This window comes from Myodes glareolus, chromosome 14 (genome assembly GCF_982192425.1).
Source record: "Myodes glareolus chromosome 14, mMyoGla1.1, whole genome shotgun sequence".
NCBI classification, from domain to species: domain Eukaryota; kingdom Metazoa; phylum Chordata; class Mammalia; order Rodentia; family Cricetidae; genus Myodes; species Myodes glareolus.
This window is the reverse complement of record NC_142039.1, coordinates 64,116,996-64,144,740: the sequence shown is the minus strand read 5'-3', so window position 1 is coordinate 64,144,740 and position 27,745 is coordinate 64,116,996. Positions and strand designations below refer to the sequence as shown.

At 48.1% G+C, this 27,745-nt stretch overlaps 1 protein-coding gene across 3 annotated transcripts in view; it reads right to left on the bottom strand.

Annotated features, from left to right (window-relative positions):
• The window catches only part of Fgd3 (FYVE, RhoGEF and PH domain containing 3), a 43,737-nt gene extending 35,322 nt beyond the window's left edge, over window positions 1–8,415 (bottom strand). The window contains exons 1-2 of one of the 3 annotated variants that reach the window (XM_048432979.3): window positions 8,268–8,351; window positions 214–429 (exon numbers count right to left, since the gene is read on the bottom strand). The gene's annotated coding sequence lies outside the window, so the exon portion shown is untranslated. Of the gene's footprint in view, window position 1; window positions 24–213; window positions 430–8,267 lie in introns of those variants that run through there. The other 2 variants (XM_048432978.3, XM_085699464.2) reach the window with 2 other exon arrangements.
• Between the last annotated feature and the right edge of the window lie 19,330 nt (window positions 8,416–27,745).

Here is a 27,745-nt window from a genome sequence, read left to right as displayed (position 1 = left end):
CCTTCCTGTGGCTAAACTATCTTGGTTTTTCTGTCAGCGACTCCAAAGTCACTTCAGGAAGACAGTTTTTATTGGCTAGCGTCACATTCTTTTTTTTTTTTTTTCTTTAAAGGAAATAGCTTTATTACTCAGGTTACTATATAACAGTGCCTCAAGGCCAATGCGTGTTAGGTGTCCAACTGTCTATAGTAGCTGGACTGTAAATGAATTTACCTGTCAAATTCCACCAGAAAGAAGTTTGTTGAGCATGCTCCAAGACGGTAGCAAGTTAAACAGTGACTAGGATTCATGTTTCATTCTTTGCGGGCTCACTGGACAGAAACGTTAGATTTCCAAACAGAAAATACATGTTTCGCTGCATTCTTGACATAGCACGGGAGATAGACTGCTAGTTTCCAGAAGTCACACATGACACAGCAATAAAATGCTCTGTAAGGAACGTGAGTATCGCGTTCAGTCTCAGCGTGGTCAGAGGCTGCCATTCCGGCAGAGTAGAGGCTGTCTCTTCCCCACTACAGGGGAGTTGTGCTTCTGGTCAAGACATGTGTTTGTGTTTGTGTGTGTGCCAGAAGTCAACACTGAGTGTCCTGCTTAGTCACTGCCCATCTTATTTAGACATGGCCTCTCACTAACCCTGAAGCTCAGTTTGTTTAGACTGGCTAGCCAACAAACCCAGGGATTCTTCTTCGTCTACCTAGTACTGGGATTACAGGAACCGGCTGCTGCGCCCAGCTTTTTATGTGGGTGCTGTGGACCCAAACTCAGATTCTCATGTAGTACAGCAAGCATCTTACCAATTGTGCCATCTCCCCGCCTCATCTTTGTTTTTAAGATAGGGTCTCACGTAGTTCAGGCTGCAGCCAAATCTGCTAAGTAGCCGAGACTAGACTGACCTTTAACCCTTGACTCCTACTGTTTCTGTTTCCCAAGGGCTGAGATGCTGGGTGTAGACTGTCATGTCCAGCTCAGAAACCAGATTTATTTTTAGTGGAGTCAACACCAAACAGAGAAGAAAATGTCCATTACAAGTGGTGTGCTGAAGCCGAGCCGTCGTGGCGCATGGCTTTAATCCTAGCACTCAGAAGGCAGAAGCAGAAGGGTCTCTGTGAGTTCAAGGCCAGCCTGGTCTACAGAGCTAGTTCCAGGGCAGCCAGGGCTATGAGGAGAAATCCTGTCTCAAAAAAACGAATAAAAAAGCAAAGTGGTGTGCTGTACGCCACTATATACCATACAAAGGAGAGTTCACAGGACATCACACATCAGACAGAAGAGCCCCACAAGCCTTAAGGCACGGGAACCAGTGGGGTGAGATCGCTTGTTGTCTCAGATGACTGCCTAAGGATCATTGTGAGCCACAGAGCACGATGGAGAGTCTTTCTCAGAGGTGAGAAGATGTCCACCTTCTTAGGTGACTAAGAAGGCTGATAGGGCTGACAGGACAAAGCCCCACAGAGAAGAGAACTTTGCAGAAAAAGACTCAGAGACCTGCAGAGATACCCTGGGGACTGTCGAGTACACGTGAGAGGAAACTTCAGAAGCTTGGAGACCGAGAACAGCTCCTCAGAGGACCAGAGGGAGCATTTGCAACACCCATGGGACAGGTTCCTGTGACCACTGTCCAGCCCGGAAACGGTAGAGCTGCAAGAAGTGAGGCCCAGTACTCAGGAGGGTCTCGGCTCAGTGCGGGGAGGTCACTCACCTTCTGCCCACCTCTGCCCACCTTCTGCCCATCTCTGCCCACCTCTGCCATCCCACTTAACAAGTCTTAACAGGAAGGCCAAACTGTTTACAATTTAATTGTATCCTTGAAGAAAACTCTAAAATATCTAGTACCCAGCCAAGCAAAAGCCATAATGCCTAGCTTCTAATCAAAAAATGCCAGGCAGGGCTGGGGATGTAGCTCGGTCGGTAGAGGGCTTACGTAGTATGCATGCCCTGGGTTCAGTTCCCAGCGCACTAAACTCTGTGTGGTGGTGCACCCCTGAAATTACTCAGATGAGAAGGCAGGAGGGTCAGAAATTCAAGGTCATCTTTGGATATATGGGAGGTTAGAGGCCAGTCTAAGCCACATAGACCTTGTAAGGGGGAAAAAAATCTCTCCTCCCAAATACCAGACACATGATGGAAAAAAAAAAAACCCAAACCAAAACCCCAATCAGTTGAAACTGACTCATAACTGACAAGGATGTTGGAAATATCAGACAGGAACATTGAAACGTACCCTATATCTAAGGATAATGACAGAACAGCTGTAGGTAAGCCACTTTGGATCCTTGCTTAGCTTCTCCTTGGCTTAATTTAATGGCTTCACGTTGAAAACCCACCAAGTCCAAGTGGTGGTGGCGGTAGTGGTGGTGCATGCCTTTAGACCCAGCCCTCTGGAGGCAGAGGTAGGTGGCTCTCTGAGTTTGAGGTCAGCCTCCTCTATAGAGACAGTTCCAGGATAGGCAGAGAAACCCTGTCTTGGGCAGGGGGCGGGGGGTGGAAATCCACCAAGACCATATAATCCAGGAGCAAGCCCCAGGGTGCCTCTAGCCTGCTTGGCCCAGGTAGGACAACCAGCTCCCAACCCAGCAAGATTAATGTCACCTCACGACCCAGAGGAGCCTGGGAATGGCCAGTACTCATCGTAGGTTCTCAGTGTAGGAAGGGCTCTAGTAGCTGCTGCTGTGGCCAAGGGCCCCCCACGTCCCCCATCTGCTGAGAGCACAATGGGGTACCACATGCCTTGGAACTGGGGTGGGATTAGTGGGACCTCAGAACAGAGCAGGGGTATGTGGGTAAGCTAAGTGCAGAAGATAGACGATAATACAGTATCTATTTTTTTTTCTTTTTTTTTGAGACAATGTCTTGTTATTGTCCAGGCTGACTTCAAATTCAGCATCTTTCTGCCTCAGCCTCCTCAGGGTTGGGATTGCAGGCATACGCCACCATGTTCAGAGGAAACAGTTTCTTTTGACTTGAGAGCATGGGATCAGGTCATACCATTTCATAAGATCTGAGAGTCCAGGCTAACCCATCGACAGGACCTGAGAGCATGGGATCAGGTCATACCATCTCATAGGATCTGAGACTCCAGGCTAACCCATCTACAGGCCCTGAGAACATAAGATCAGGTCATACCATCTTATAGGCCCTAAGAGTTCAGGCTAACCCACCTACAAGACCTGAGAACATGGGATCAGGTCATACAATCTCATGGGCCCTGAGAGTCCAGGCTAACCCACCTTCAGGACCTAATAATCCATGTCATTCCATTGCCCAGGTCACCCCATGTCACAAGACCGGGGTGCCCAAGTGAGGGTAATAATTACAAGGAACTTAAATGTTTTCTATTGCAAGAATGATCCCCGGGAATGCGACCTTTGCAATGCTATTTTGTAATCTCCTCATCTTTAAAGACTTTTGTTTACTTAAAGGCCCTACCCCATTCCCAAAATTTAATGGCCTGGGCAGAGGACCCCTTTTCTCATTTCATTCATTTTCTTTGCACTGCATTTTTTTCCTCTTGTTTTTTACTAGTTCTCTGAGAATTTCACACAATGTTTTACGCAGTCACTCCTCTCCCCCGACTGCTCTCATACCCACTCCCTTCTCTACCCACCCAAATTTGTGTCTTTTTATTTTAAACCATTGAGCTCAGCTTGTTTTGCTCGTATGTTGGATATGTGGCCTTCCACTGGAGTATCGTCGGCCTACCAGGGGTTACAGTCCTAAAGAAACCTAGTCTCCATATCCCAGCAGCTATCAATTGTCAACAGCTCCACTATTGCGCTTGGGACTCTGTGTCCACCTCCACTCTCCATCCTGGGATTGGGTCTGGCCTGAGCAGATCTGGTATGTGCTGTGCCAACCATTGTGAGTTCATATATGCACCTGTCCTGCTGTGTCCAGAAGACAGTCTTTCCTTATAGTCACCTGCTGCCTTTGGCTCTGACAATCTTTCTGCTCCCTCTTCTGCAATGATCCCAGAGCCTTGGAAGGAGGGGATGTGATAGAGACGGCCCATTCAGGACTGCGTATACTGGAACAGGAAAGATTAAATTGGGATGGGGTGAGAGGGCAAAATAGAGGAAGGAATCCAGGAAGGGATAAATAACACTAAAGATCTTTCAAAAAAAACTCACATGAAAGCCTATTATACATGTTTCTTTAACACACACACACACATACACACACACACACACACAGAGAGAGAGAGAGAGAGAGAGAGAGAGAGAGAGAGAGAGAGAGAGAGAGAGAATAGAGCTACCCTACAATGGGGTGACTAGCAATACCCCTACTAAACACCATAGGCTAACAAGTAAAGTACCCAGGACTAGGAGTGGGTTACCTCTTTTGGAGTTGTTGGCCAATGAGGCCCTATAGACCTCCAAACATTACAGGCCAATGTTATTGGTTACCCTACAGAATTTGATGGTAAGACTCAAGTGCTGAAGATATCACATATTGGAGTCATGAAACATGGAGGAAATAAAGCTGGTGCTGACCTGGAAGTTTCACCCCTGCTAGCTAGCTTTCATGGTGCTGGAAGTTGCTACCAGAGGAAGAAAGTAACTGTCAGTCATACCCAGCCGTGCCCTGTGCTACCATAATGACTGGCCTAGAAAGACAGTCTCAGCATTGTAGTAGTGGCATGAACACAATGGAGTAAATGACAACTTTCGGGATTGGATTTAAGGCTCATTCCATAAGAGGAAACCCATACCTAGCATCATTATCAGGCCAAGAATCTGTGACGAGACACATCACAGACCTTTGGGAAGAATCTACTACCACTATTCTGCCAAGTAGACATTGTCTTAAACACTCTCCTGACAACTTATTAGACCCATGGATTAGTGTGCCCTTCCATCCTCATCAGAGAAGTTTCTATTTGCAGTAGGTGACAATTAACATAGAGACTCACAAACTTGTGCCGGATTTCAAACGAGCCAAGAGCTAGTGAGGCTGAACCCCAGCCCGTGGGGAAAAGACACAATACCCTTGCATTAGGATAAAAACTTCTTCTATGTGCTTGCCCCCCAGAAATGTCCCCTTGTGCAAAGGTAAAAGCTGCTTTGTCAGTTTCTCTCTTTGTCTGTGTGTTCTTTGTGCAGTATTGGTGGGGTCCTTGGACTTCAGATTTCAGTTCCAGCATAGATCACCCCACCTCCTAGGACCTGAGTGTCCAGAACCCAAGCACCTAATTATCCCTCATCCCTAGGGGTTCAGAGATGGGCAGCGACATAGTAGAAAGGGAAAGGCAACAAGAGTGAAGTTAACAGACCAAGCCATGTATTAGACCGGGCCATCCAGGGCAGGGACCACTGGGGTGGGTGCTGAGGGAAGGACTTGAGACCAGTAAACTAAGTTCATTGCCAATGTAGACGGCAGCCGGTAGGCACAGCCTCAACTGGGGAGTTTTTGAAACAGGTTCTCACCAGTGAGCTTCGGAAAGGAAAATCAAATGTGAGGCCCAGATGCCACAGAGCCTACCTGCTAACGGTCAGGGAAGAGGCTGTCCTAGCACTGACAGCACCAGAAGGGAGAGCGGGCAGGACCTCAAGATGGTCGAAATGTCTGCCTCACTGTGGGTGAAAGGCATGTCACCGGGACGCAGTTGGCTTGCCCTCAACCGTCTTGGTACTGCCTCCATTTTATACAGGATCTGCCCTATTGCACTCCTCCCCACCAGCACAGACCTGTCGGGTCTAACCCCTCTTTCGCCTGCTGGGTATCTGGGGTACGGAGGGTCCTGTGCACAGAGGGAAGTGACCAATGAATGAAGGACCTTCTCATCTCTCATTTCCTTCCCGGACTAGCTTGGTCCATGCCCAGTCAGTCACCTTTCCCAGAGGCAGGCAGAGACAGGCCATCACAGCCATGACCAACCCTGTGCTTTCTTCTGTCCTGGTTCAGCACACACCCATCTCGGAGCCTTCTTGTAGCCGTGAGAACAGTCCACAAACCCAGCATCATCTGGGTTTTATATCTGCCCGATGCTGCATTTAACTCCCTTCCCAGTCACTTTACAAAGGAGCCTCCGTTTTTCTATCTGTACACAGGGGATCAGTCAGCCTACCTAGGGCCTATAAGAAGGTGCAATGCAGTGGAAACTTCTCAAACATGCATTAAGATACCCAAAGCCGCTAGGTGGTTGTGGCGCACACCTTTAATCCCAGCACTCAGGAAGCAGAGGCAAGCGGATCCCTGTGAGTTAGAGGCCAGCCTGGTCTATAAGAGCTAATTCCAGGATAGTTAGGACTGTTACACAGAGAAATCCTGTCTCAAAAAACCAAACCCCCAAAAAAGATACCAAGTCCCTGTTGTAGCCTGTGGAGTTGGCTTTCACCACAGGGCAGCAGGACCATGCTCATCAGTCAGGCTTCCGAAGACAAGCTTATTTCAGCGCTAATCTCATAATGTGTTCGACCTCTGTACACACAGTCCAGTGTGGTGTGGCTCTGGGGCCCCTGAACATTGGGAGGTACGGATTCCTCTAGAAACAGAAGTTAGCCTCCACTTCCACCCCCAGGAGCAGAAGCAGGCTTCACTGGGCCTGTAGCAGGCCAGTTGAGACAAACCACTTCCTCCTGTCCTTGCTGAGTCTGGCCCCACCCATCCCCCCAAGCACTCTGTAAATTATCAGCTCAGAGAGTTTCTGTGGGGACCGAGCAGTTCATTCACAGGCTTGGGAGCCCAGGGTGAGCTGACAGGCTCTGTACCTGCTCCATCTCTCACTGAAGCAGGGCCTGGGAAGAGATCTCTGTCAGTAAACCACTCGCTTTGCAAGCATAAGGACTTTAGTTTGATTCCCTTAGAACTCAGGTTAAAAACAAAAAACAACTGAGTACAATGGCCTGCTCTGGTAATCCCAGTGCTGAGGGTTTAGAGACAGATCTGGGGCCCACGGACCAGCCAGCCTAGTCAGGCTAATGAGAAGCCCTGTCTCAAAAACAACAAGGAAGACAGGTCCTGGAGAATAACACCTGAGATTGTCTTCTGTCTTACACACACATACGCACACATGCACGCACGCACGCACATGCGTGCATGCACACACACACACACATACATGCATGCACACACATGCGTGCAAACACACATGCGCACGCGCGCGCGCGCGCACACACACACACACACACACACACGAATGGCTAGCAATGACCACCCAGGGTGTCCGAAGGACCAGAAGGACCAATCTAAACTGAAGCAGAGCTGCAAGAGCTCTAAGCCTCAGCAAGCTCGGCATCATTCAGATTTCTCTTTACGGACAGGGAAATCAAGGCAGAATCTGAGAAGTTGCCCAAAGTCACGGTTCTGGGCTCTGCAACTGCCCATTACCCTGTTCCTGGCTTTCTTTCTCCATCAGGGTCCTCTCCTTGTCCCCCCAAAGCTGCTCATCCTCTACTGTACTCACAGATCCCCAGAAAAACGGAAACAGGCTGGTCATTCGCAATGACAGTGAGTCCTGCCCTACACTTCCCACAGGTCCCAGAGCTCGGCTTTTCAAATACGCCCTGCCTCTTCTGTCTCTGTGCCCTCTGCACGGCACTGTATCAGACTGTTATCACAATCCTATTGATCCATCTCTGCTGCTGTGATCCTGTCTGCCCTAGGGCTGCCAGGCTCCTAAGGTTCCACTCCCAGAGCTGCCCAGGCACAGCTTGGGGGTCCCAAGGAGTTCTTGATGGGCTCAGCTTTCCTTCCCAGCAGTGCCCTGCTAGGCAGGTACATTTGTGAATATCTAAACTGTAGATTCTAGAAGATTCCAGGTCACCTGGAGTAGGAAGGCCTATCCTCCACTAAGGACTCACCTGGGACCACCTCCTCAGCTTAGATAGAGAAAGACCTGCTTTCTTTCCCTCAAGCCTGGAGGACAGGAAAGAGGCCTGGGACCCCTGAATGGGGTCATCATTGCATGGGGTCAGCCTTGGATCTGTGCCCCTCTTGAGCTTCACCATCTAATCTCATAAGTTTGAGCCTTGTCCCATCTGCCAACAGCATGTCCAGTACTCTGTAGTGAAAGAAGTTTCTCTTGCCTGCCAGTCAAAGCCTATAGCAACTGTCTTTCCTCCAGTGTGAGCCACTGAGAGACAATGACAAGAAATGAGATGCCGCTGGCACTCCGCAGCAACTTCCTGCTTTGAAAACATCTGTCTGCCTTGAATGGTTCCTGTTTGGCTTCTAGTGTTTCCCCACTACCCTCCCCCATGTAACCCCCCTCACGACAGCGACAACATTTTAGGGCTCACCAAAGATCCCAGGAGCCAGTCTCTACTCACCGTCCTTCCAAGACCAGTCTGTGTCTCTGCCAGGGCTGAACTCACTCAAGAACAAAACCCAACTTCCTCGTTCTAATTTTTGCAATATTGGTCACACAACAGTGGCGTATTTGCATTTCCGTAGCAATGACGCAACGTGAGAGGAGGCTGCTTTGCTGTTTCTGAAGGGCCTGATCTGCTTGTGGTGGGGATGACTTCGAAAGCGTAATTCTTAAGTCACATGGGCTCCTAGCTCCACAGGAGCAGCAACCAGGGCTGAGTTCAAGTTTAACAGTCGCTGGGCGAGGACCCCTGCAACCCCCATCCTGCATCTGACTTGGTGGGCTCCTCTGAGCAGACCTAAGATCTCTGAGGTTTTCAGAAAGAGGATGCGATACACAGGATACAGGTGACCCAGGCCAGACAGACTCAGAAACCCCACTTGGTCTTCAAACCTTGGTTGGACAGCAAAATGACTACAAGTTGGAAGAGGCAGACTCCACCCCTGAAAGACTGTTTCAAGGCCACTCCAAGAGACCTGGAAAACCTCTGGTTAACTGGCTGATGAGGTCTACCGAGCAGGCCTGAGGTCTGACCGTCAGCCCTAAGGGGAAGGCCCTCTCATTATCTCAGGAAGTCAATAAATAATGGGGGCATTTGCCTCCATTTTAGTAAAAAAAAAAATTGTTTTGTTTTTTTCAAGACAGAGTTTTTCTGTGTAGTCCTGGCTGTCCTGGAACTCACTCTGTAGACCAGTCTAAATTTGAACTTAGAGATCTGTCTGCTTCTTGCCTCCCAACTGATGGGATTAAAGGCGTGCCCCACCACATCTGGTTATTAATGCCTTCTTAATCTATTCTAATTTTTTTGTTGTTTTGGGTTTTGTTGAGATAGTCTCATCAAGTAGTCCAGGAAAGCCTTGAGTTTACCAAGTGGTTCCAACCGATTTGAATTTACACTATTTGAATCTTTCAAATGTGGGGATCACTATTGTGTACCACCGCATCAATTCATTTTAAATTCTGTGTGTGTGTGTGTGTGTGTGCAGGTACACATATGTGTAAGTGTGTGTGCTCACGTGCACGTGAAAGACAAAGGTCAAAGCTAAGTGTCTTCCTCAATTGCTCTCCGCCTTATTTTTTTTGGCACTTATTCTCTAACTCAACCTGGGGTCAGTCTGCACAGCTAGATTTGCTAACCAGCAGCCAACTGCAGAGCGCCTTCTGTCTCTGCCTCCCCAGTGTTGGGATTACAGGTGTCTGCTACTGCACCAGATTTTCCCCGTGGGTGCTGGGAACTGAGCTCAGGTCCTCATGCTTGCACTGAGACATCTCCTCGATTCTCTAAACTCTTCTTTTACTCAGCTGACCTTTTGTGTGCGTATGAATGTGCACCTGTGTGCATGGGTGTACATGCAGCTGTGTGCACGGGTGTACATGCAGCTGTGTGCACTTGTACCTGGAAGCCAGAGGACACGCCCAGGCATCATTCTTCAGATGCTGCCCATCCATTTGTTTTTAAAGTAGGGTTTCTCAGGGGACCCGAACTGAAAGTGAAAGCTAAGGCTGGTCGACCAGCAAACCTCAGGGATCTGCCTGTCTCTGCCTCCCCAGAGCTGGGGTTACAAGTGCTTGTACCACACCCAGATATTTTATGTGGGCTCTGGGGGTCAAACCTAGATCCTCATGTTTGCAAGGTGAGCATTGTCCTCTTCCAGAAGCTGAAGACTGAAGTGATGCAGAACTTTTACAGGTTCCTTTTGACTCTGTTGGCCACTGTGTGTGGGACACACACACACACACACAAAGCTGCTGTATGCAGAAGTGATAGGCTAGAATGGTCCAGATCTCCAGGAGCTCAGACCTTAGCTCCCAGGACATGTGTCCTTTATGGAAATTCTCAGAGCCTCAAATTCTTCTTCCATAAAATGGAGAGGATGTGTGCATTAGAAGTGTTGTGAGAAGTGAGAGCTAACCCAGACAAATACCTGAAGAGTCAGTCCCTGTCAGAGCCTCCCTTGCTGTGCTGTCAGTATGAGGCCCAGAGACCTTTGCTCCACTCCCTGAAGGACCATGTGGCCTGAGGAGGTGACCTTGGGCCACCCAGATGCTTCCAGCTCAGGCCAGGAAGCACAGCACCTGCTGTCCCTCTGCTGCCACATCCTGAGTCTGGAGGCCAGCCGTAGACTCTCACCAGGCCTGGGAGCCATTCCATCAGGATCAGCGGGAGGAAGTCAGCTGGAAGCAGCGGCAGGGCAGGCCAGGTGTGAAGACTGGAGAGCAGGGCTTCAGAGTAGGAGAGGGAAGAAAGTGAGGGAGAACCCCTGTGGCTTAACAGCAAAGCCAAGGCCAGGTGTGGTGGTGCTCCCCTTTAATCTCAGCACTCAGAAGGAAGAGGCAGCCAGCCTTGTCTACAAATCCAGTTCCAAGCCAGCCATGGCCACACAGTGAGACTCTGCCTCAAAAAAGTGAAAAAAAAAAAAGTAAGCACAGAGGGAGGCCAATGCCCTCTTGTCCCTGAGTGGGAGGAAGCAGTGCCTGGACTTGGGGTGACACCTCTAAAAAGAACCCCCATGAGCTGGACGGTGCTGGCACACAGTTTTAATCCCAGCACTTGGGAGGCAGAGGCAGGCAGGTCTCTGTGAGTTCGAGGACAGCCTGGTCTACAGAGCTAGTTTCAGGACAGGCTCCAAAAACTACATAGAGAAACCCTGTCTCAGAAAATGACTATATCCTGATAAACTCTTACATAGCTCCTCCCACTACTAATGACTCATAAATACTAGTGTCCAATACAGCCTGTGTAGGTGGCTGGGTGACTTCCTAGATCGGGTCATTCACACACAACACTGCTGTTTTCGTTGGGGTGGGGCAGACTCAGTCTCCATGTTGGAAGGGTATTCAAGCAGCTCTAAGACTTATGCAGAAGAAACTGAGACCCCAGCCAACAGTCAGCACCTGAATGAATGAGTAAGCTACCTTGAAAGATGTGTATCCCATCCACCACCTGACTATATCCAGAGCCAGGCCACACCCAAATTCCTGACCAGACAACTGAACAGAGGTAATAGATTCACTACTGTGTGTGTGTGTGTGTGTGTGTGTGTGTGTGTGTGTGTGTGTAAGATATGAGTATATACATGTAAATGTGTACACCAGTTGAGTTCAGAGGTCAATGTAAGGTATCTTCCCTATCTCTTTCCACCTAACCTTTTATAGTACCTTTTAATTTGAGTGTTTTTGAGTGAGTGCACATGGGCCATGGTGTGCATGTGGAGGCCAGAGATAGTTTCAGAGGTCAGTTCGCTACTTCTGCCATGTGGGATCACTTCCGCCATTCTAGAGATCAAACTCATTTCATCAAGCTTGAGAGGAAGTTGGCCCCCACTTAGACTCAAGTGTGTATATCAAGTGTCCTTCAAGGTTTCTTGTTTGGGAATGAGTTGCTCCCCAAAACTCTGTGATGATGAGGAGAAGAGAGCCAAACAGCCCAAGAGTGAAAACACTGTGTCCTGGAGAACGGCACTTCCCACAGGTAAAAGTGACTGAGATGGGAAGAGAAACCAGGAGCTCAGTCACAGGGAGAAAGCTCAACCAGAAACACTTGGGCCGCCTGCCTCAACTTTCCCGGTCCATGTCTGCTGCTAAATATCGTGAGGGCTGGATTTGATGTGACCCATTCTCTGTGTGGTGTTCTTTGTTCTTTCGGTTGGAAGCCTCCCTGGAAGGGATGCCATACAGAACTTCCCTGAGCCATCTTGCTGACCTTTCACATTATTTTTCAAGACAGGGTCTGACACTGACCCTGGGACTCACTCTTTCAGCTGGACTGGCTGGCCAGGGAGCTCCAAACAGACACTTATTTCATTTCCTCAGCACTGGGTTACGGATGAGAACTGCCCAAACTGGCTTGTATGTGGGATCTAAATCACTCACCGAATCATCTCCTAGCCCCTACCACTTTTTTAAGCCACTAAATTCTGGGTGGTTTGTTAGGCAGCAGTAGATCCACGGTACACTATTTTCATCAGGAAAAGAGCAAGGAGGTGACCTGAGGTCAGAAGGAGGGAAGCTCCGGCCCAAAGTAGAAGAGTGGACACTGGGAAGTGGAGGCACATATTCTAATTTTTCTAATCATTTCAGCCAGGAGTACATGGGATCAATGGCCTGACGGACCCACAGCCCTGCAGTGTTCCTGATGTGTTAACTGTGTATCACTGAGACACATTGTCTGACAGATACGGCTTAAAGGAGGAAGGACCTATCTGGGCCAAAGGTTTCAAGGTTCACAATCTATCAGTCCAAAGTGGCAGTGGGAACGTGATAGAATGTTTCACATAGTGACTGATCAGGAAGCAGAGAGGGTGTGACTGGAAAAAGCCAAGGATAATACACATCCAAGGGATGCCCCCCAGTAACTGATGCACTTCCTCCACAGAGATCCTGCCTGCTATTGGTTTATGGCCTCCTGTAATAACTCCACCAACTATGAAATAGGAATCTAACACTAACCAGACAGGCATGGTGACACATGCCTGTCATTCCATCCCTGTAGCGGTGCAGAAAGGAAGATCAGTCCAAGGTTGTCCTTGGCGACGTATTGAGTTTGAGGCCAGCCTGAACTACATGGAACTCTGTCTCAAAAACTGAAACAAACACATGAGCTTGTGAGAGACATTTCATATTCAAACCACAACACCGTAGACATGAAGGCCTGTATATACTATTCAACCTCAAGGACCCTGAATAACTTCGTGCAGCCAGAGGCTCTGCAGAGGAAGGCCACATGGGCTCCAGGTCCCCTTCAGATGTCCATCAGGGGTGTTTCCCTCTTCTGCCAAGCAGCTCACTGCACAGGAGACAACTCCCAAGAGGAAGGACTCCCCTTCTGGGCCCCTATCCTGCCTATGGGATCCCTAAGCCTTATTCTCTAAGAAAGCTAGCAATGACTTAGTGGGAACCAGGCCTTTAACTCAGGTTCCTCTGCAAAGATCAAAAGCCAAAGAACCGTAAATGAGGGGACTCAGAAGGACCTTGAAGGAGAGGGCAGTGGAGCAGAGACCTGTCTACAGGGGAATGTATGGGAAATGCCACTTTCTGGGAATCCCCATAGGAAAGATCCACTTGCCAGGACAGAACCCACAGCTGAGGCTGAGCCAATGCTGTTATCTAATTAGTCAATGACCCTTTACTAATCAGCTGCTAGACATAGAGCATACAGCAGGCTCCACAGGCAATTCCTGGAGAAGAAGGAAAGACATTGAGACCTTTCAGAGCAAGGGAACCCCCATGTTGGCCCTTCATTTGTTTGGGTCCCAATCAGTCACTCTAGCCATAAGGGCATGGGATTTTCCCGTTACCCATCTATTCTTGGGAACTGAGAGTCACAAGTCCCAAATCCTTCCTGGAACCCTTTAGAATCCAAGTGCTGGGCAAGATGTTTAAGTGTGTCTTATCTTTCCATAAAGACAAATAAACACCAGACCAACAAAGCAGAAGGGTGAAGACCCTTCTAGTACTTCCAAGAGGCGTGGACAGGGTGCGTCTTTGCATGTATGTGTGTGTGCATGTTCATGTATGTGTGGGCACATTTGTGTGCATATACATGTGGAGGCCAGAGAGCAACCTCAAGTGTCGTTCCTTAGGTGCTGAACACCTTTTTTCTCCCTTACCCTCTTTTTTTTGACATAAAGTCTCACTGTGTAGTCCAGTTGTCCTGAAACTCTCTAGGTAGACCAAGATAGCCTTGAACTCACAGAGATCCACCTGCTTCTACACCCCACCCAACTCCCGAGTTCTGGATTTAAAGGTATGTGTCATTATGCCCGGATCACTTTTTCTGTTTTGACACAGTCTCTTACTGGCTTAGAATTTGTCAGCTAGGCTAGGATGACTGGTTATCGAACCCCAAAGATCCACCTGTCTTCACTTCTCCAGCACTGGGGTTACATGCCAGTGCATCATGCCCAGAGGTGTGTGTGTGTGTGTGTGTCTGTCTGTCTGTCTGTCTGTCTGTCTGTCTGTCTGTGTTGTGTTTTTGTGGGTATGTGTATATTCACATGCAGGTGTGAATGTGTATGTGTGTACGTGTTGTGCTTATGTTGGTAGTGTATATGCATAAGCAGGTATGAATTGTGTGTGTGGGCACATGTGTGGGGAAGTCATCAATCAAGATCAGGTATGTTCCTCAATTTCTGTATCTGAGTGCTTTGCCTATATGCATGTCTGTGTGTGTGCTATGTACACAGCTTGCCCTCAGAGGCCAGAAGAAGGTTAAACTTACTGGAACTGGAGTTACAGATGGTTGTGAGCCACTGTGTGGGTGCTGGGGACCGAACCCTAGTCCTCTGGAAGAGCAACAGTGCCCTTAACCACATCTCTCTAGCCCCTTCCTTACTTTTTTGTACATGAGTATTTTTCATTTGTTTGTTTGTTTGTTTGTTTTTTGAAACAGGATTTACTCTGTGTTACAGTCTTAATTATCTTGGAACCAGCTCTTGTGGACCAGGTTGGCCTCGAACTCACAGAGATCTGCTTGCTCCTGCCTCCCGAGTGCTGGGATCAAAGGCATGCGCACGAGTATTAGGGATGTAAACTCAGGACCTAATGCTTGCACAATAGGCACTTTACCGACTGAGCCATCTCTCCAGCTCCTTTTATGTAAGATCTGAGGGTTGTACCCAGGTCCTTGTATTTGCAAGGTAAGCACTTTACGGATGGAACTATCTTCCCAGCCCCCAGAAACCCTTGTCAGCTTCTGGTCCAACAGCTAAACTCCTACTGAATGATAGCCTCGACCTGGGAAGACAAATGCTTCCAGGAGACCGCTTGTGTGGCTGTGTTGGGGTGATGAGCATTCAATAATTTTTGTTTTCTTCTCAAAATTTCTCAATAACTCATACATTTTACAGAGATTAATTCACAATATTTGTAACCAAGAAGAAAAGTCAATCCATTTAAAAATAAAAGCGCAAAACTTCTGGTTGCTCGTCCAAGATTCTCAGCCCAGAGTTCTTGTGCAATGAGAGCCAGCTGTCTCCGTGTCTGTTTATGTATGGAGATTTTAATTCCTACTTCACTGCCCTTAAATTTCCCTAAGGAAAAATGTAGTCAAGAAACAGAGAGAGGGGTGTTGAGAGCGAGTCCCTTTTCTGAAAACCATTTCTTTTCTTTCAGAAAGCTTTCTAGGAAATTCAATTACAATGGCATTCAGGTCAGCAGTGAACAGTATTTCCCAAACATTGACATAATTTTACCCGGGCTTGCCTTCTCCTCTTGGGAAGTAGCCGCAGGGTGCTCAAAAAAGGTCTGTGTGTGAAGTCAGTCAGCTCATTGACCTTGGATGGGCCCTTAACTCCAACTAGGTCGTGCACGTAAAATGCTGGGAACAGAGAGAAGCTAATTAATGAGGCTTCTCTATACCTCTTGAAAGAAAAAGCTTTTCAAATACTTGATGGTTTAGTCATCTGAGCGTACGGAGCATTCAGCTCTGAACTGAAGAGGCAGTACCAGCTCTGCGCCTAAGTGAAATGGCATTTTGAGAGCATCCCAGACAGGGGGCATAATTACAGGGTGACTCTGGCAGTCCCTCCAATAGCATTTGAGCCTGAAGTGAAAGCAATTGCTTCTTCTCACTTATAACAAAAAGCTCTGATGTGTCTGCCCTTCATGCGAAGTCTGTGACTGGTGCTCCCCCCTCCCTTTTTTACACTATAAGAAAAAAAGCCTCGAAGCATAAATAGAGTGATCCATAAAAACTAAGGCACTAAAGGGGTGGCCACGCCCCTACTCCATCAGGCCCTGAATAGACCATAATTCCAGCATTGTTCCGGTGCAGCTGCGCGGCGTCAGCCAGGAACACCCTCTAAGCCTGAGTGATGCTGGAACCTGCCTCTACTCTCAGTATCCAATCCAGACACTAAATCCTGCCAAATGGTTATTTTTACCACCACTTGGACCCAAGCTTTACTCTTCAATCTTTATTCCCAGCTCCTCCCTAAGCGAAAACTGCTCAGAGTTCAACAGCAGGTGTGTACTTGGAGGGGTCCCTCTAACAGGATGAGGCTGAGCTGGGAAGCTGAGGGTGTGAAGAACTGGAAAGAACAGAGCTGTCAGCAACTGAGGATGCCCATAGAGGTGACTATATAAGCTATCTAGAAGGAGGGAGATGGGGAGAGAGAAGGAAAGAAGGAGGGAGGGTGAGCTGGGCAGTGGTGGCGCATGCCTTTAATTCTAGCACTCGGGAGGCAGAGGCAGGTGGATCTCTGTGAGTTCGAGGCCAGCCTGGTCTACAGAAGTTTGTACCAGGGCAGGCTCCAAATAATACAGAGAAACAGAGAAACCCTGTCTCAAAAAAAAAAAAAAAAAAAAAAAAAAAAGAGGGAGAGAGAGAGAAGGAAAGAAGAATTGAGTCTATTAGTTAGTTTTATATCTATCATAGATCTATCTATGACCAGATGTCATGATCTGGTCAGCAATTGGTTAGCTAGGCCCCTGAAATAAGCACAGGACTTTTGGACATAGGGAGATTAGAAGTTCCTCAGCTGGCCTGGGGATGTGGCTCAGCTGGTACAGCACCTTCATGGGACAGCATACATGAAGCATGGGCTTCAGTTCCCAGAACTGTATAAACTGGGCTTGGTACTACACACATGAAATCCCAGCTCCCGAGAGTTGGAGGCAAGAGGATCAGAATTAAAAATTGCCTTTGACTACACAGCAAGCTTGAGAACGGACTGAACTCCACTGACTCCAACAGAGCTCCTCAGCAGACTGCGGGAGGGTGGCTGGCTGCACCTTCGCTGGCTCACACAGATCAGAGACAGGCACAGATGGCTGCACCTTCGCTGGCTGCACACCCGGGACTGTGATAGTCATCCAGGGACAGGTGCTGATCTGGACAGGGCAGTCGACAGACTCTTCCCTCTTCCTGAACACATCTCTATCAGCAAAGCTTCTTAACCTCTCATGGGACCATTGGCCACAAAGACACACATGGGGTCTCAGATGTCCCTGGAACGCTGAGCCGAGTCTCCACCCCAGCTCGTTCTGTCTCTGATAGTCCCCACGCAGCCTCCTTCCATGGGAGACAGGGTATGTCCCAGCAGCACTCTGAAGCGGCAAGGGTGATGTGATGCTACATCCATTAACTTAGTAAATGGACCAGATGTGTATGGTCTCCCCGAAGACTGGAGGTGGAGAGCTCTTATCAGACCCGACTGCCAGCCACTCAGGGCATAAAAGTACCCTTGGCTCTTCCATGCCATAGAAAACTGCCAGTAAGTGACACATGATCCTATTACAGTGGGTGCTCTGACCCCAAGGCCACGTGTATGTAACCCACTCTACTGGAACAGTACCAGGCCAACAATAGGCTGACTCTCACCAGGAGCTTGAGAGACAAGCCCTCACAGTGCAGATAAGGAAACTAAGGTCTCTTTCAGGAGCCTGAGCTGAGTCCCTGGGCTCAAGGATGAGGAGGTGCCCTGGGACCCAGCTCAGCCTTGGGGCAGACGGACTGGAAATCAGTTGCCCACCCTAGATAACTACGGTTTTCAGGACTCAAAGCCAGAAGCCCTTCAGTGGACTACCCCCTGCCCCAGAACAAAGTCAGGGAAGGAGAAGCTGTAAGCTGTGGTCCAAGAGCAGCTGGGTTCACCACTACAGAGATCCTTGACTTCTGTGTACAAGATACAGCCCCTAATGACCCACTCAAACCCTTCGTCTACCCTCCCCTGCCCCACCCCCACACAGCTAAACACACATTCTTTTCACCTCAAGCTAATTTCAGCCAACAATGCCTATGTTCTCAGTTGCTCTAGAATACGAGAACTCTCTAGCTGTCTTAGCTTACGGAGTGATAAAGAGCAGTGGTCCCCAACCTTCCTAACGCTGTGACCCCTGAATACGGTTCCTCGTGTTGCGGTGACCCCCAGCCAAAATATGATTTTTGTTGCTGCCTGACAACTGTAAATAATGAATGAACTGCTATGAATCATAATGCGAAAATCTGATATGCAGATGGTCTTAGGCAACCCCTGGGACAGGTCTTTCAACCCATAAACGGTTCATGGCCCATAGGTTGAGAACCACTGATTTAGAGCATAAGCTATATACAGCTGAGCTGGATAATGGATACTGTAGTGTATGTCTACAATCTCAGCCCTTGGAAGGTAGAGGATTTGGAGTTCCAACTCAACTACATGTGAGTAGGAGGTTAGCCTAGGCTAACATAAAAACAAGAGAAGGAAGGAGTGGAGGATGGAAGGGAAGAATGGGAAGGAAGGAAAGAAGGAAGGAAGGAAGGAAGGAAGGAGGGAGGGAGGGAGGGAGGGAGGGACGGAGTAAGATGGAGAGGGGTGGAGGGAGAGAGGGAGGGAGGGAGGGAGGGTGTGACTGGGACTCTCTGGAGTGTCCAGGGCTTGCACCAGAAAGTGCAGACAGGCCACACTGCATGACCCTTTGATAAGTTTTCCCCCTTGTTCACCTAAAGAGCAAGTTTCTTTCAATGATCCTTTAATTCCCCACAAAAAAAAACAGAAGATGCCTTTTTCTCCTGGTTTATTTTCACTTGCGTTAGAGGTGACTCTCCGGGAGAGCAGCACTAGGAACACTAACTAAAGGAAAAAGGGGTGAAAAGATGCTTGTCCACTGACATGGGGCCCCACCATCATGGGGCTGTTACAGGCAATGATACATTATTTAAGTACCCTATTTTCCCTTCCATTTGAAAACAAAATCGGAAGAGTGAACTAAGGGTGGAGAAATGTCTCCAAAACCTTCTACATATTGTCCAATAAATACCTAGACAATTAATTCTGTGTGGAAGCTGGGAACCCCAGAATCACAGCAGACAGCCCCAGTGGCTTCCTCACAGCCTCACTCAGGAGGCTTCCAATTACACACCTTCCTCCTCCCTCAGAAAGAGTCCTGCCGGCTCCGCCCCTTGGAAATCAGCCATACAGATCCCCCAAAGCAGGCCCCAAAGCCACCTGAAAGCCAGGGTACTTACCGACTTCCTTTGGGAATGAAAGTCATTTTAAAACAAACGAGGAGTTCGCGCCTTCCGTCGCCCCGAGCAGGCAACCTTGGAGGCTGGAGACTGGCACACTTTCCGAGGGACAGCTTCCGGAGGAGCTCAACCGGGTCCCAGAGGGCAGCGAGCTGGAGGTCTCCTCAGAGATGTCAAGAGCTGAGCTGTGCTTCGGGCCCTGATCCGTCCCCTTGGGGTCCTGTGGGTGGTCCTGCCTCCCTGGCAGCGTCCTTGTCTTCTGCTGGCCACAGCTGTGCAGACAGAGCCCTGACAAAGCCAGCACGTGGAGAACTAAGGAGGCAGGCAGGCGGGGCTCAGCCCGGGATGCCACAGGCTGGTCCCCATAGCAACAGGGCAAGGAGCTAGGCTGGTGGTGCTGAGCTGGTAGTGAGTGGAGACAGTGGCCTGGGCAGCAGGAATCCATGGGGGTTTGAGTTCCAGGCGGGCGAAGGAGAAAAGGCTACTTTTTTTTTTTTTGGACACCATCATTCACCTACCACTTCTGACAGACTCTTGAGGGTCCTGAAGCTGCAGGAATCTTTAAGTACCCTTAATACCACAGAGAATTCCTTTTCGTGGTATGGGGACACTTTTCTTGTGTATAGGGAGGCTATAGTGAAAATAAACGTGTGGTTTTTTGTTTGTTTGTTGTTTTTTGTTTTTTTAAGACAGAATTTTTCTATTTGTGTCTCTGGTTGTACTGGAATTCACTCTGTAGACCAGACTGACCTCTAACTCACAGAGATCTGCCTGCTTCTGCCTCCTCCGTGCTAGGATTGAAGGTGTATCACACACACACACACACACACACACACACACACACACACACACCTGCTAATGCGCATTTTCTTAAGGAGATCTTTGTATGGACACTGTGCCAGGGTGTGTATACACATATGTGTAATATAAAGAGTGTGTGATGTGCCTGCCCAATGTGTGGTGTGTAGGGCACACATGTGATATCCATCATGCCATGTGTGGTATGTATCTATCTGTATTGTAGGTATGTGGTGTGTATATGGTATTATTTTGTGAGTAAGGGATCTAAGAAGTCTGGACAGTCTCTATGGTGTTTATTTGTTATAAATGGGGAAACTAGAATAAGCCCTAAAGAATCCCACAGTCCTGGGTGCTACCAGCTGACCAGAATTCATGAGTCAGTGGCTCTGGGTGGCCAGTCCTGTCCAGCCATCTGCCTCTAAGCCCAGAGCTTCTCGGGTTTTGTCCATTTGTCTATCTACCCACCATCTCATTACACATTAGAATTCATTAGAACAAGGCCGAAGTCCCACAGATGTCCCTGGAGTGCCCTCCACATGCTAGGAGAGAGAGGAAGTCAGAAACTTGGGTATCTAAGATGCTACTTGTGAGATTAAAACCAAGTGCAGTGAAGAAAATTCATTCTTAAGGAAAAGAGTGTCCCCGCGAGCAGGATCAGTGGGGGCCTGAGCTCAGTCTTCACCTGGAAGGGTGGGTCTTGCTCTGTGAAGATCTCCAGTGAGCTCTCATTCCTCAGTGCTGGATACAAATGCTTGTGCCTCTCTGATGCAGGGCCCAGCTCACAGTCATTGCCTAGGTAATTCTGCAGGGGCGGTCAGTATTTGCATGTACTTCTTATTCTTTAACCAGCGTCGACCCCACGTGTAGACACAGCTTTCCCGCTCTTCAGCTAATTGTAAATGTTCTGTTGATTCCGCGTCTCCCACCACTGAGAGAGACCCTTTCCGCCCAGTCCCTCTGCTTTCTGGCCTGCTCTTTTCTCAACCTTCTCCAAGTTCCCCTCATTCAAACCCCGACAGAGGCACTTCTTTCTCCCCCGTGTGCCAGGTTCTCTTCTCCAGCCCTGAACCACAGGCCCACGCAACCTTAGCTGCCAACCAGGATGACGACCACAGATGGTGACTCATTTTTACCCGACCACGTGCCTATTTTAGAGATGGGTGGAGAAGTTTTTGCCAACTTAAGATGCCTCACACTCCCCAGAGCAAGCAGGCCTGTGCCCCTTCGTATCTCAAGCTCTATTTGTTTATTTGGAGATTTATTTAGCTCATTGTTTTTGTTTGAGACTTGTGCTTCTGGCCGGCCTTGAACTCACTACACAGCTGGGGGTGGCCTTAAACTCTAAGGCTTCTATCTCCACCTCCCAAGTCCCGGGATTATAGGTGTGTGCCACCACACCTAGATTACACAGTGCTGGGGATCCAGCCTAGCGCCCCCTGAATCCTAGGCAAACACTAGACTACACATCCAGACCTGTATAACCACATTTCTGATTTGTTCTTGAGTGTTTTATTGGGAAAGGTAAAACAGGGATCTGGTGCTCTGCACCCCAATCCCATAGCTGCAGCTGCCCACAAGGTGGTGGGCTCTCCTTGTGTGTGAGACCCTACATACAGTATTAGTCGGGAGACTACAATCAGGGGAGGTGCTCGGCACCCAAAAACTGCTCTCTTTTCAACCCTCCCCACTTGGAGGCAACTCTGGATTTGAAGTTGCACGTGTCCCAATCTGGCCTCCGCTATGTCGGGAAAATCCCTGAAAATAACAGCATTGGCTTGAGGTCTGGGATGAATGTCTTCGTCTTCTGAGGAGCCCTCGTTGTGAAGAGCTGAGGCATGTCATGTGGGCGCCAGAATAACCAGAGCTTGACACAGCAACACAGGGAGTCACTCAAAATAGGTGGGACGGCAGAGCCGCGGTTAGCACTTGGAAAAAACGATTTCTGGAAATGTGGGGCAGGCAGAGCATGGGGGTCCATGGGAAATGCTCCCTCCTTTCCCACCTGCTACCATGACAAACAGTAAACAAAAGGCAGGGCAGAAGGGGATTTCCTTTGTTTCCAGAGCATTCACTGTGTTACAGGCACATTTCATAAATGGCTTCATTTAGTTGTCCAAATTCAGATCATTTTGCCCCAAACTAACCCATCTCTTGGGAAGAAATAGGGGGGAAAAGGCTGCTGGGATATAGCTCAGTTGGTAGAGTACTTGCCTAGCATGCAGAAAGTCTTGGGTTTGAACGTGGTACCACACAAACCAGGAATGGTGGCACGTGTTTATAATCCCAGTGTTCGGCAGAGACACTAGGATCAGAAGTTCAAGATCATTTTTGGCTATGTAGTGAGTTGAAGACTAGCCTGGTCTTCATGGAACCTTGTATCAAAAATAAGAAAAAAGCCTGCTTTCTAATCCCTAAGACACCGGGGAGGGGCAGAGGGGGAGCAGCACTGTCTCATTTCCAGGATTCATTCCAAATTCTACTCCCCAAAAGAAGCCCCCAGCGGTGCTAACCACACGTCATCATACAGAGTTCACCCCCAGAGAATCTGAGCCTATAGTGGACTTTGTAGTTCAAACTCTAAATTTAAGGTTTGGGGAGTGTGGGTTTCCTGAGCTTCATCTGCTGAGTTTGAAGAGGACCCTAGCAGCTGGCTGTGCCTGTGGGAAGGCCAAAGAGTCTCAGGGAATCCCTCTCTCTCTCTCTCTCTCTCTCTCTCTTTCTCTCTCTCTCTCTCTGTGTGTGTGTGTGTGTGTGTGTGTGTGTGTGTGTGTGTGCGCACGCGGGCGTGCGTGCATGCGTGCAGGCACACGCATGCCACAGCATCCACATGGAGGTTGGAGAACACCTTTTGGGAGTCAATTCTCATGGTCACCTTGTTTGAGACAGAGTCTCTCTTGTTTCTAGGGCTGGGCTGGGAACCACGGGATAGCTGGCCTTGAGTTCCCAGGTCTCTTTACCACTCAGTCTTCTATCACCGCCAGACAGTGCTAGAATTAAAGATGTGAGGGCCTGGTGTGCTCAAATATGTTCACAGTGATTAATCCATCACTTATTCTGTAATATTTAGTAACCAATTCTCATTTAATTTTTATTAAATATATGTAATAATACTTTATTTCTGTCTTTTGATCTCATACAGAATAAGAATTCTGAACAATTTTTTTTAAAATGTAGCTCAGTATTCTCCTGCCTCAGCCTCCTGGGTAATAAGATTCCAACTATACACTATCACACCTTGCCAAATTCTGTTTTGAGGTGGGTTTTCTATCCAGGATATTGCTCATTCCATCTTGTGTTGACAGACACTGAGATACCTGAGATGCCATTTCTGGCCTATGGGCTCTGGCAAGCCTGATACATTATTGGTCTCATGGTAGTTCCCCAGTTCTGGGATACTAGGGTGGGAGTTGGGGAGGAGTTGATGTTGCTACTCTTTCCCCTCTGAATCAGAGTCACAGGTGGTGACCAAGGGAGAGGACCTGGGCTGAGTATGTTAGGTGACACAAAATTCCTATTCATTCTGTAAAATGTTGCAAGCATAGGCAAATGTGACAAAGAAAAGAGATCTGGGCAGGAGTTACAACTCAGCTGGTAGAGTTCTTGTCTAGCGTACACAAAGTCCTGAGTTCCATCCCAGGCACCACACTAGGCATGGTGGTAACCCCAGATCTTGGGAGGTGGAGGCAGGAGAAACGGGAGTTCAAGGTCACTCTCAGCTGCCGTGAGTTTGAGGCCAGCCTGTCTCAGAAGTAAAGGAGCAAGAAATCCAGGCAGATGGTTTAATGAGTCCAAGTACTTAAAGCACAAGCCTGATGTAGTGAGTTCAGACCCCCAGAACCCACATAAAAAGCTGGATGTGGTAGCACACGTCTGTGGTACAAATTCCCTGTGGTAGGGAGAGCTTGCACGCCAACTTAGAAACCATCATAGACAAGTCGGCTGAACGATTAAGGAAACACGAGCTGCAGAAAAGGCGAATTCAAGAAGATGGTTTTCTCTGAGGAAGAGGGAAGAAGCTGGGGGCTGGAGGATAGATTTTGGGAACTGCAGGCTTCAAAATGACATTGTTCTTAAATCCTGCAATAAAAATGACTCAGTGTGAGAGAGAAAAAAGCGAAACTCAGCAGGGCAATCATTTATGGGAACAAACACTTCCAACACAGGCCCCAAATTTTCCATTATGGAGTATTTTTCTCTGTCTCCAGGCTTTTTTCCCCCTGAAGACTTCTATCCGTAATAAGAACTGGTCACGGGGCTTTGTTTGTCTGTCTGTTCATTTCTTCACATTTCCCTTGATGAAAAATAAATTAATGAATGAACAAATAAACAAAAACGTTTTTCCCTGACTCCTGGTGGAGCATCATGTGGCAAGCGCTTTGGAGCTCGGCTCATGGGTCTGGATATATGGTGTTTGCAAGGGTTGTCTTGGAGATGACACTATTCTCCTAGAAACTCACACTCTTCTTGGTCAAACTCCCCAAAAGGTGTCCCCCATTCACCTCTCCTTTTCCTGTGCAACAGGCACCCTGAGTCAGGCCATTTGCACCCTGAACATACTGGCTGGGTCAAGGAGGCATCCTGTTCCCAGGCCAGGGGCCCAGATGTCCTCGTATATGGCTGGGATAAAAGCTGTTCTCCAGGTTCAACCTAGTTGGACAAACGAACTCCAGAGACCTCTCTGCCAGGTGCCAAGGGCAACTTTCGCAGCTCACTGGACTCTATGACTTGTGAATACCGGCCAGGCTGTGTGTGCAAAGCAGGAGAGGATAATTCTGCTCCTTTCCTCTTTCCCAAGGTCTCTTAACTCTTCATGGTGTCTCACGTCTGCACTTAACATCACTCAGAGAAAACTGAAAATTTGGGGGTTTGACTTTGTTTTTCTGCTTTTTGAGACAGGGTCTCTCTGTGTAGCCCTGGATGCCCTGTAACTCACTCTCTGTAGACCAGACTTTTTAATCGTACTTTTAACATTTTCAGCTTTGGTTCACTATGAAAAGCCTGGTGCGATGTGTCTATTCCTGGCAGAACCAGCTTTTATCTCCAACAAGGGGTTACTAGCACAGACTTCATATGGAGGGTTTCCCTGCCCTAGTCCCTTTGTAGTTTCTGTCTCTGTTGTCAGAAAACAGAGTTCGTGTGTGTGTGTGTGTGTGTGTGTGTGTGTACACGTGTGTTCATGCACTTGAGAGACGTTGATGTTGAATGTCTTCTTCAACTACTTCCCGTCTGATCGTCATTTGGGTGGTACTAGGGATTGAACCTAAAGCCTTGAACATGCTTGGCCAATGCTCTGTCACTAACTTCTGTTCCCAGTCCCACCTTAGTTTTTTGAAACAAGTTTTCTCCCTGAACCTGGTGTTGAGCCCTAGGTTGGCTAGCCAGCAAGCCCCCGGGAGTCTCCCATCTGCCTCCTAGCCCTGAGATTGCAGGCACACACTCTCATATCTGGCTTGACAAGAGAGTTATTAAGGGCATCTTATACACTAGAGGAGCAAGAGACTCACAAGCTGCCCACCTCTGCTCAGCTGCAGTTCCCCAAGGCCTCCCATGTGTCAGACCCCAGCGGGCACATCATTTGAGTCCCCTAGGACACACACCTGCTACATCTACTCAATCACTGATCTTGGAAGGGTTCTTCAGGTGTCGATAGTGAGTTCCTCAGGGCCACACGCAACTTGGGTATCCTTTCAAAAACCCACTTCCCCGCTGCTGTCTGCCACACGGCCAAGCCACTGGTTGCTGCTTATGAGTCAGCGAAATCCTAACACAAGGACTCTTAGCACTGTGCAATCCTTCCACAACTGTAAGGAAAATGGCCCACGGGTCATCCCATTGGGTGGATTTGTTCTTACTGCCTTGGCTCTGAGAGTCTTCATTAGTAGGTCATGTAATGGTGGCCTTGGGGTCAGATGTTAGCCATTCACCTTAAAATGGTTATCTGTAAGTTAAGCAGCTCTGAACGTCCTTGGGAATTGCTCATAGGGCAGCATCATTGTGGCCATAGATCCAGAAGACCCCTGGGTGGTTCTCTGTTCATCCTGTGGGTGTGCAGCCCTTGTCTGATGTTCCAGCTCACTTTGGAAGTCTTCTCAGCACCGTCTTCCCTGAAGTGTGTCTCTGCCATCACTCATGCATTGTGGGTATTTCGATTTAGAGATTATTTTAGGTCCCTCAGGCTTAGTGGAGTTCCGGTAAATGCCTACTTGCAAGCCAGTAATTTTGTCTCTAACAATAGATGTACATAGCAACTGACAAAGTCCTTGTCAAAAAATCCCAGTACTCACCACTGGGTGGCACTCATGCACTCCTTCCATCAACCAGAATCTGCGGTCTATGAACCTTTTGTGTGTAAGTCACATGATGGTCTAAAGTGAATTTGTCGGTGATAAGTTGGCAATGTTTAACATTATCATTAATTAAAGTGATCCTCTCTCTCTCTCTTTTGTTTTTGCCTCTTTTGTTTTGTTTTTACTTATTTTTTGTTTTGTTTTGTTTTGTTTTTCGACACAGAGTTTCTCAGTAGCTATGGTGCCAATCCTGGAACTAGCTCTGTAGACCAGGCTGGCCTCAAACTCACAGAGATCCGCCTGCCTCTGCCTCCTGAGTGCTGGGATTAAAGGCGTGCGCCACCTCTGCCCAGCAAGTGATCATCTCCTTATCCAGCAGGTATTGTACATTGTTTCAAATTAATGGCATATAATGATGTATATAGGATTAGGTAATTCTGTGTGTTATCATGGGGTGTAGGCAATTAATATGGGCTGAAGAGCAAATTTACATGTTTGTCATCTCATAAAAGATCGGAAGAAAGTCTCTAATCTGATGTGGTGTCCACCCATGCACGCATGCAGGTAGAGGAGACAACTGCAGTCACTTCGCAGAAACCCATCCAAACGTTCCTGTACATCCTCAGCTTGGTCTCCTCCACCCAGCAGCTATTACTTCCCCATATAACTGAAGGCCCAGGCAGAACTTCGCCAACAGGCTGTTGGAATTCCAGTTTACAGGGGTCCCATGTCCAAGTATGCCAGAAGGGCTTCTTCTCCAGCCCCTGGGAGCCTTTGGGAAGTCATGAGGGTGGGGTTCCTGTCATGGGATTAGTGCCTTGTAATCAGAGACTCCCTGGAAGCTCGCTCCTGACTCCTTAGCCATTCCTCCTCTCTCCCCATCCTCCTCCTTTCCCTTTTTTGATTGGAGGATATGGAAAAGAAATGTACTCTTTATTCCCCCTCTATTTCTTACTTTGTTTATTTCCTACTATCTTTATGTCTTACTATCTTTTCTGTCAAAAAGTTAAATAAGACAAAACTCTGCTTAAAAAAAAAAGAATTGTATGGGGTGGATAGATGGGAGGTGGAGAGGAAATGGGAGGAGAGGAAGGAGAGGAAACTGTGGTTGGTGTGTAAAATAAATTTTAAAAAATAATTTTAAAAATTGTAAAAAAAGCCACTTGGCAGAAATTCAAATTCAAATTCAATTTTGATTTTGAAATCAAAATATATGGGCAAGGTTGTACTTGGTGCTGAAATTTTCATTCTCCTTACCAGCTGTGGCACTTTAAATTAGCCAGTTGTTACCATGTGAAGTCGAGCTCCTGACCACGCTGAGGGAGGCACAGGACTGATTCACATTAGGATTAAACACCCAGTGGCCCCTGCTGTGAGCGCTTGACTGCTTGACTTGGCACA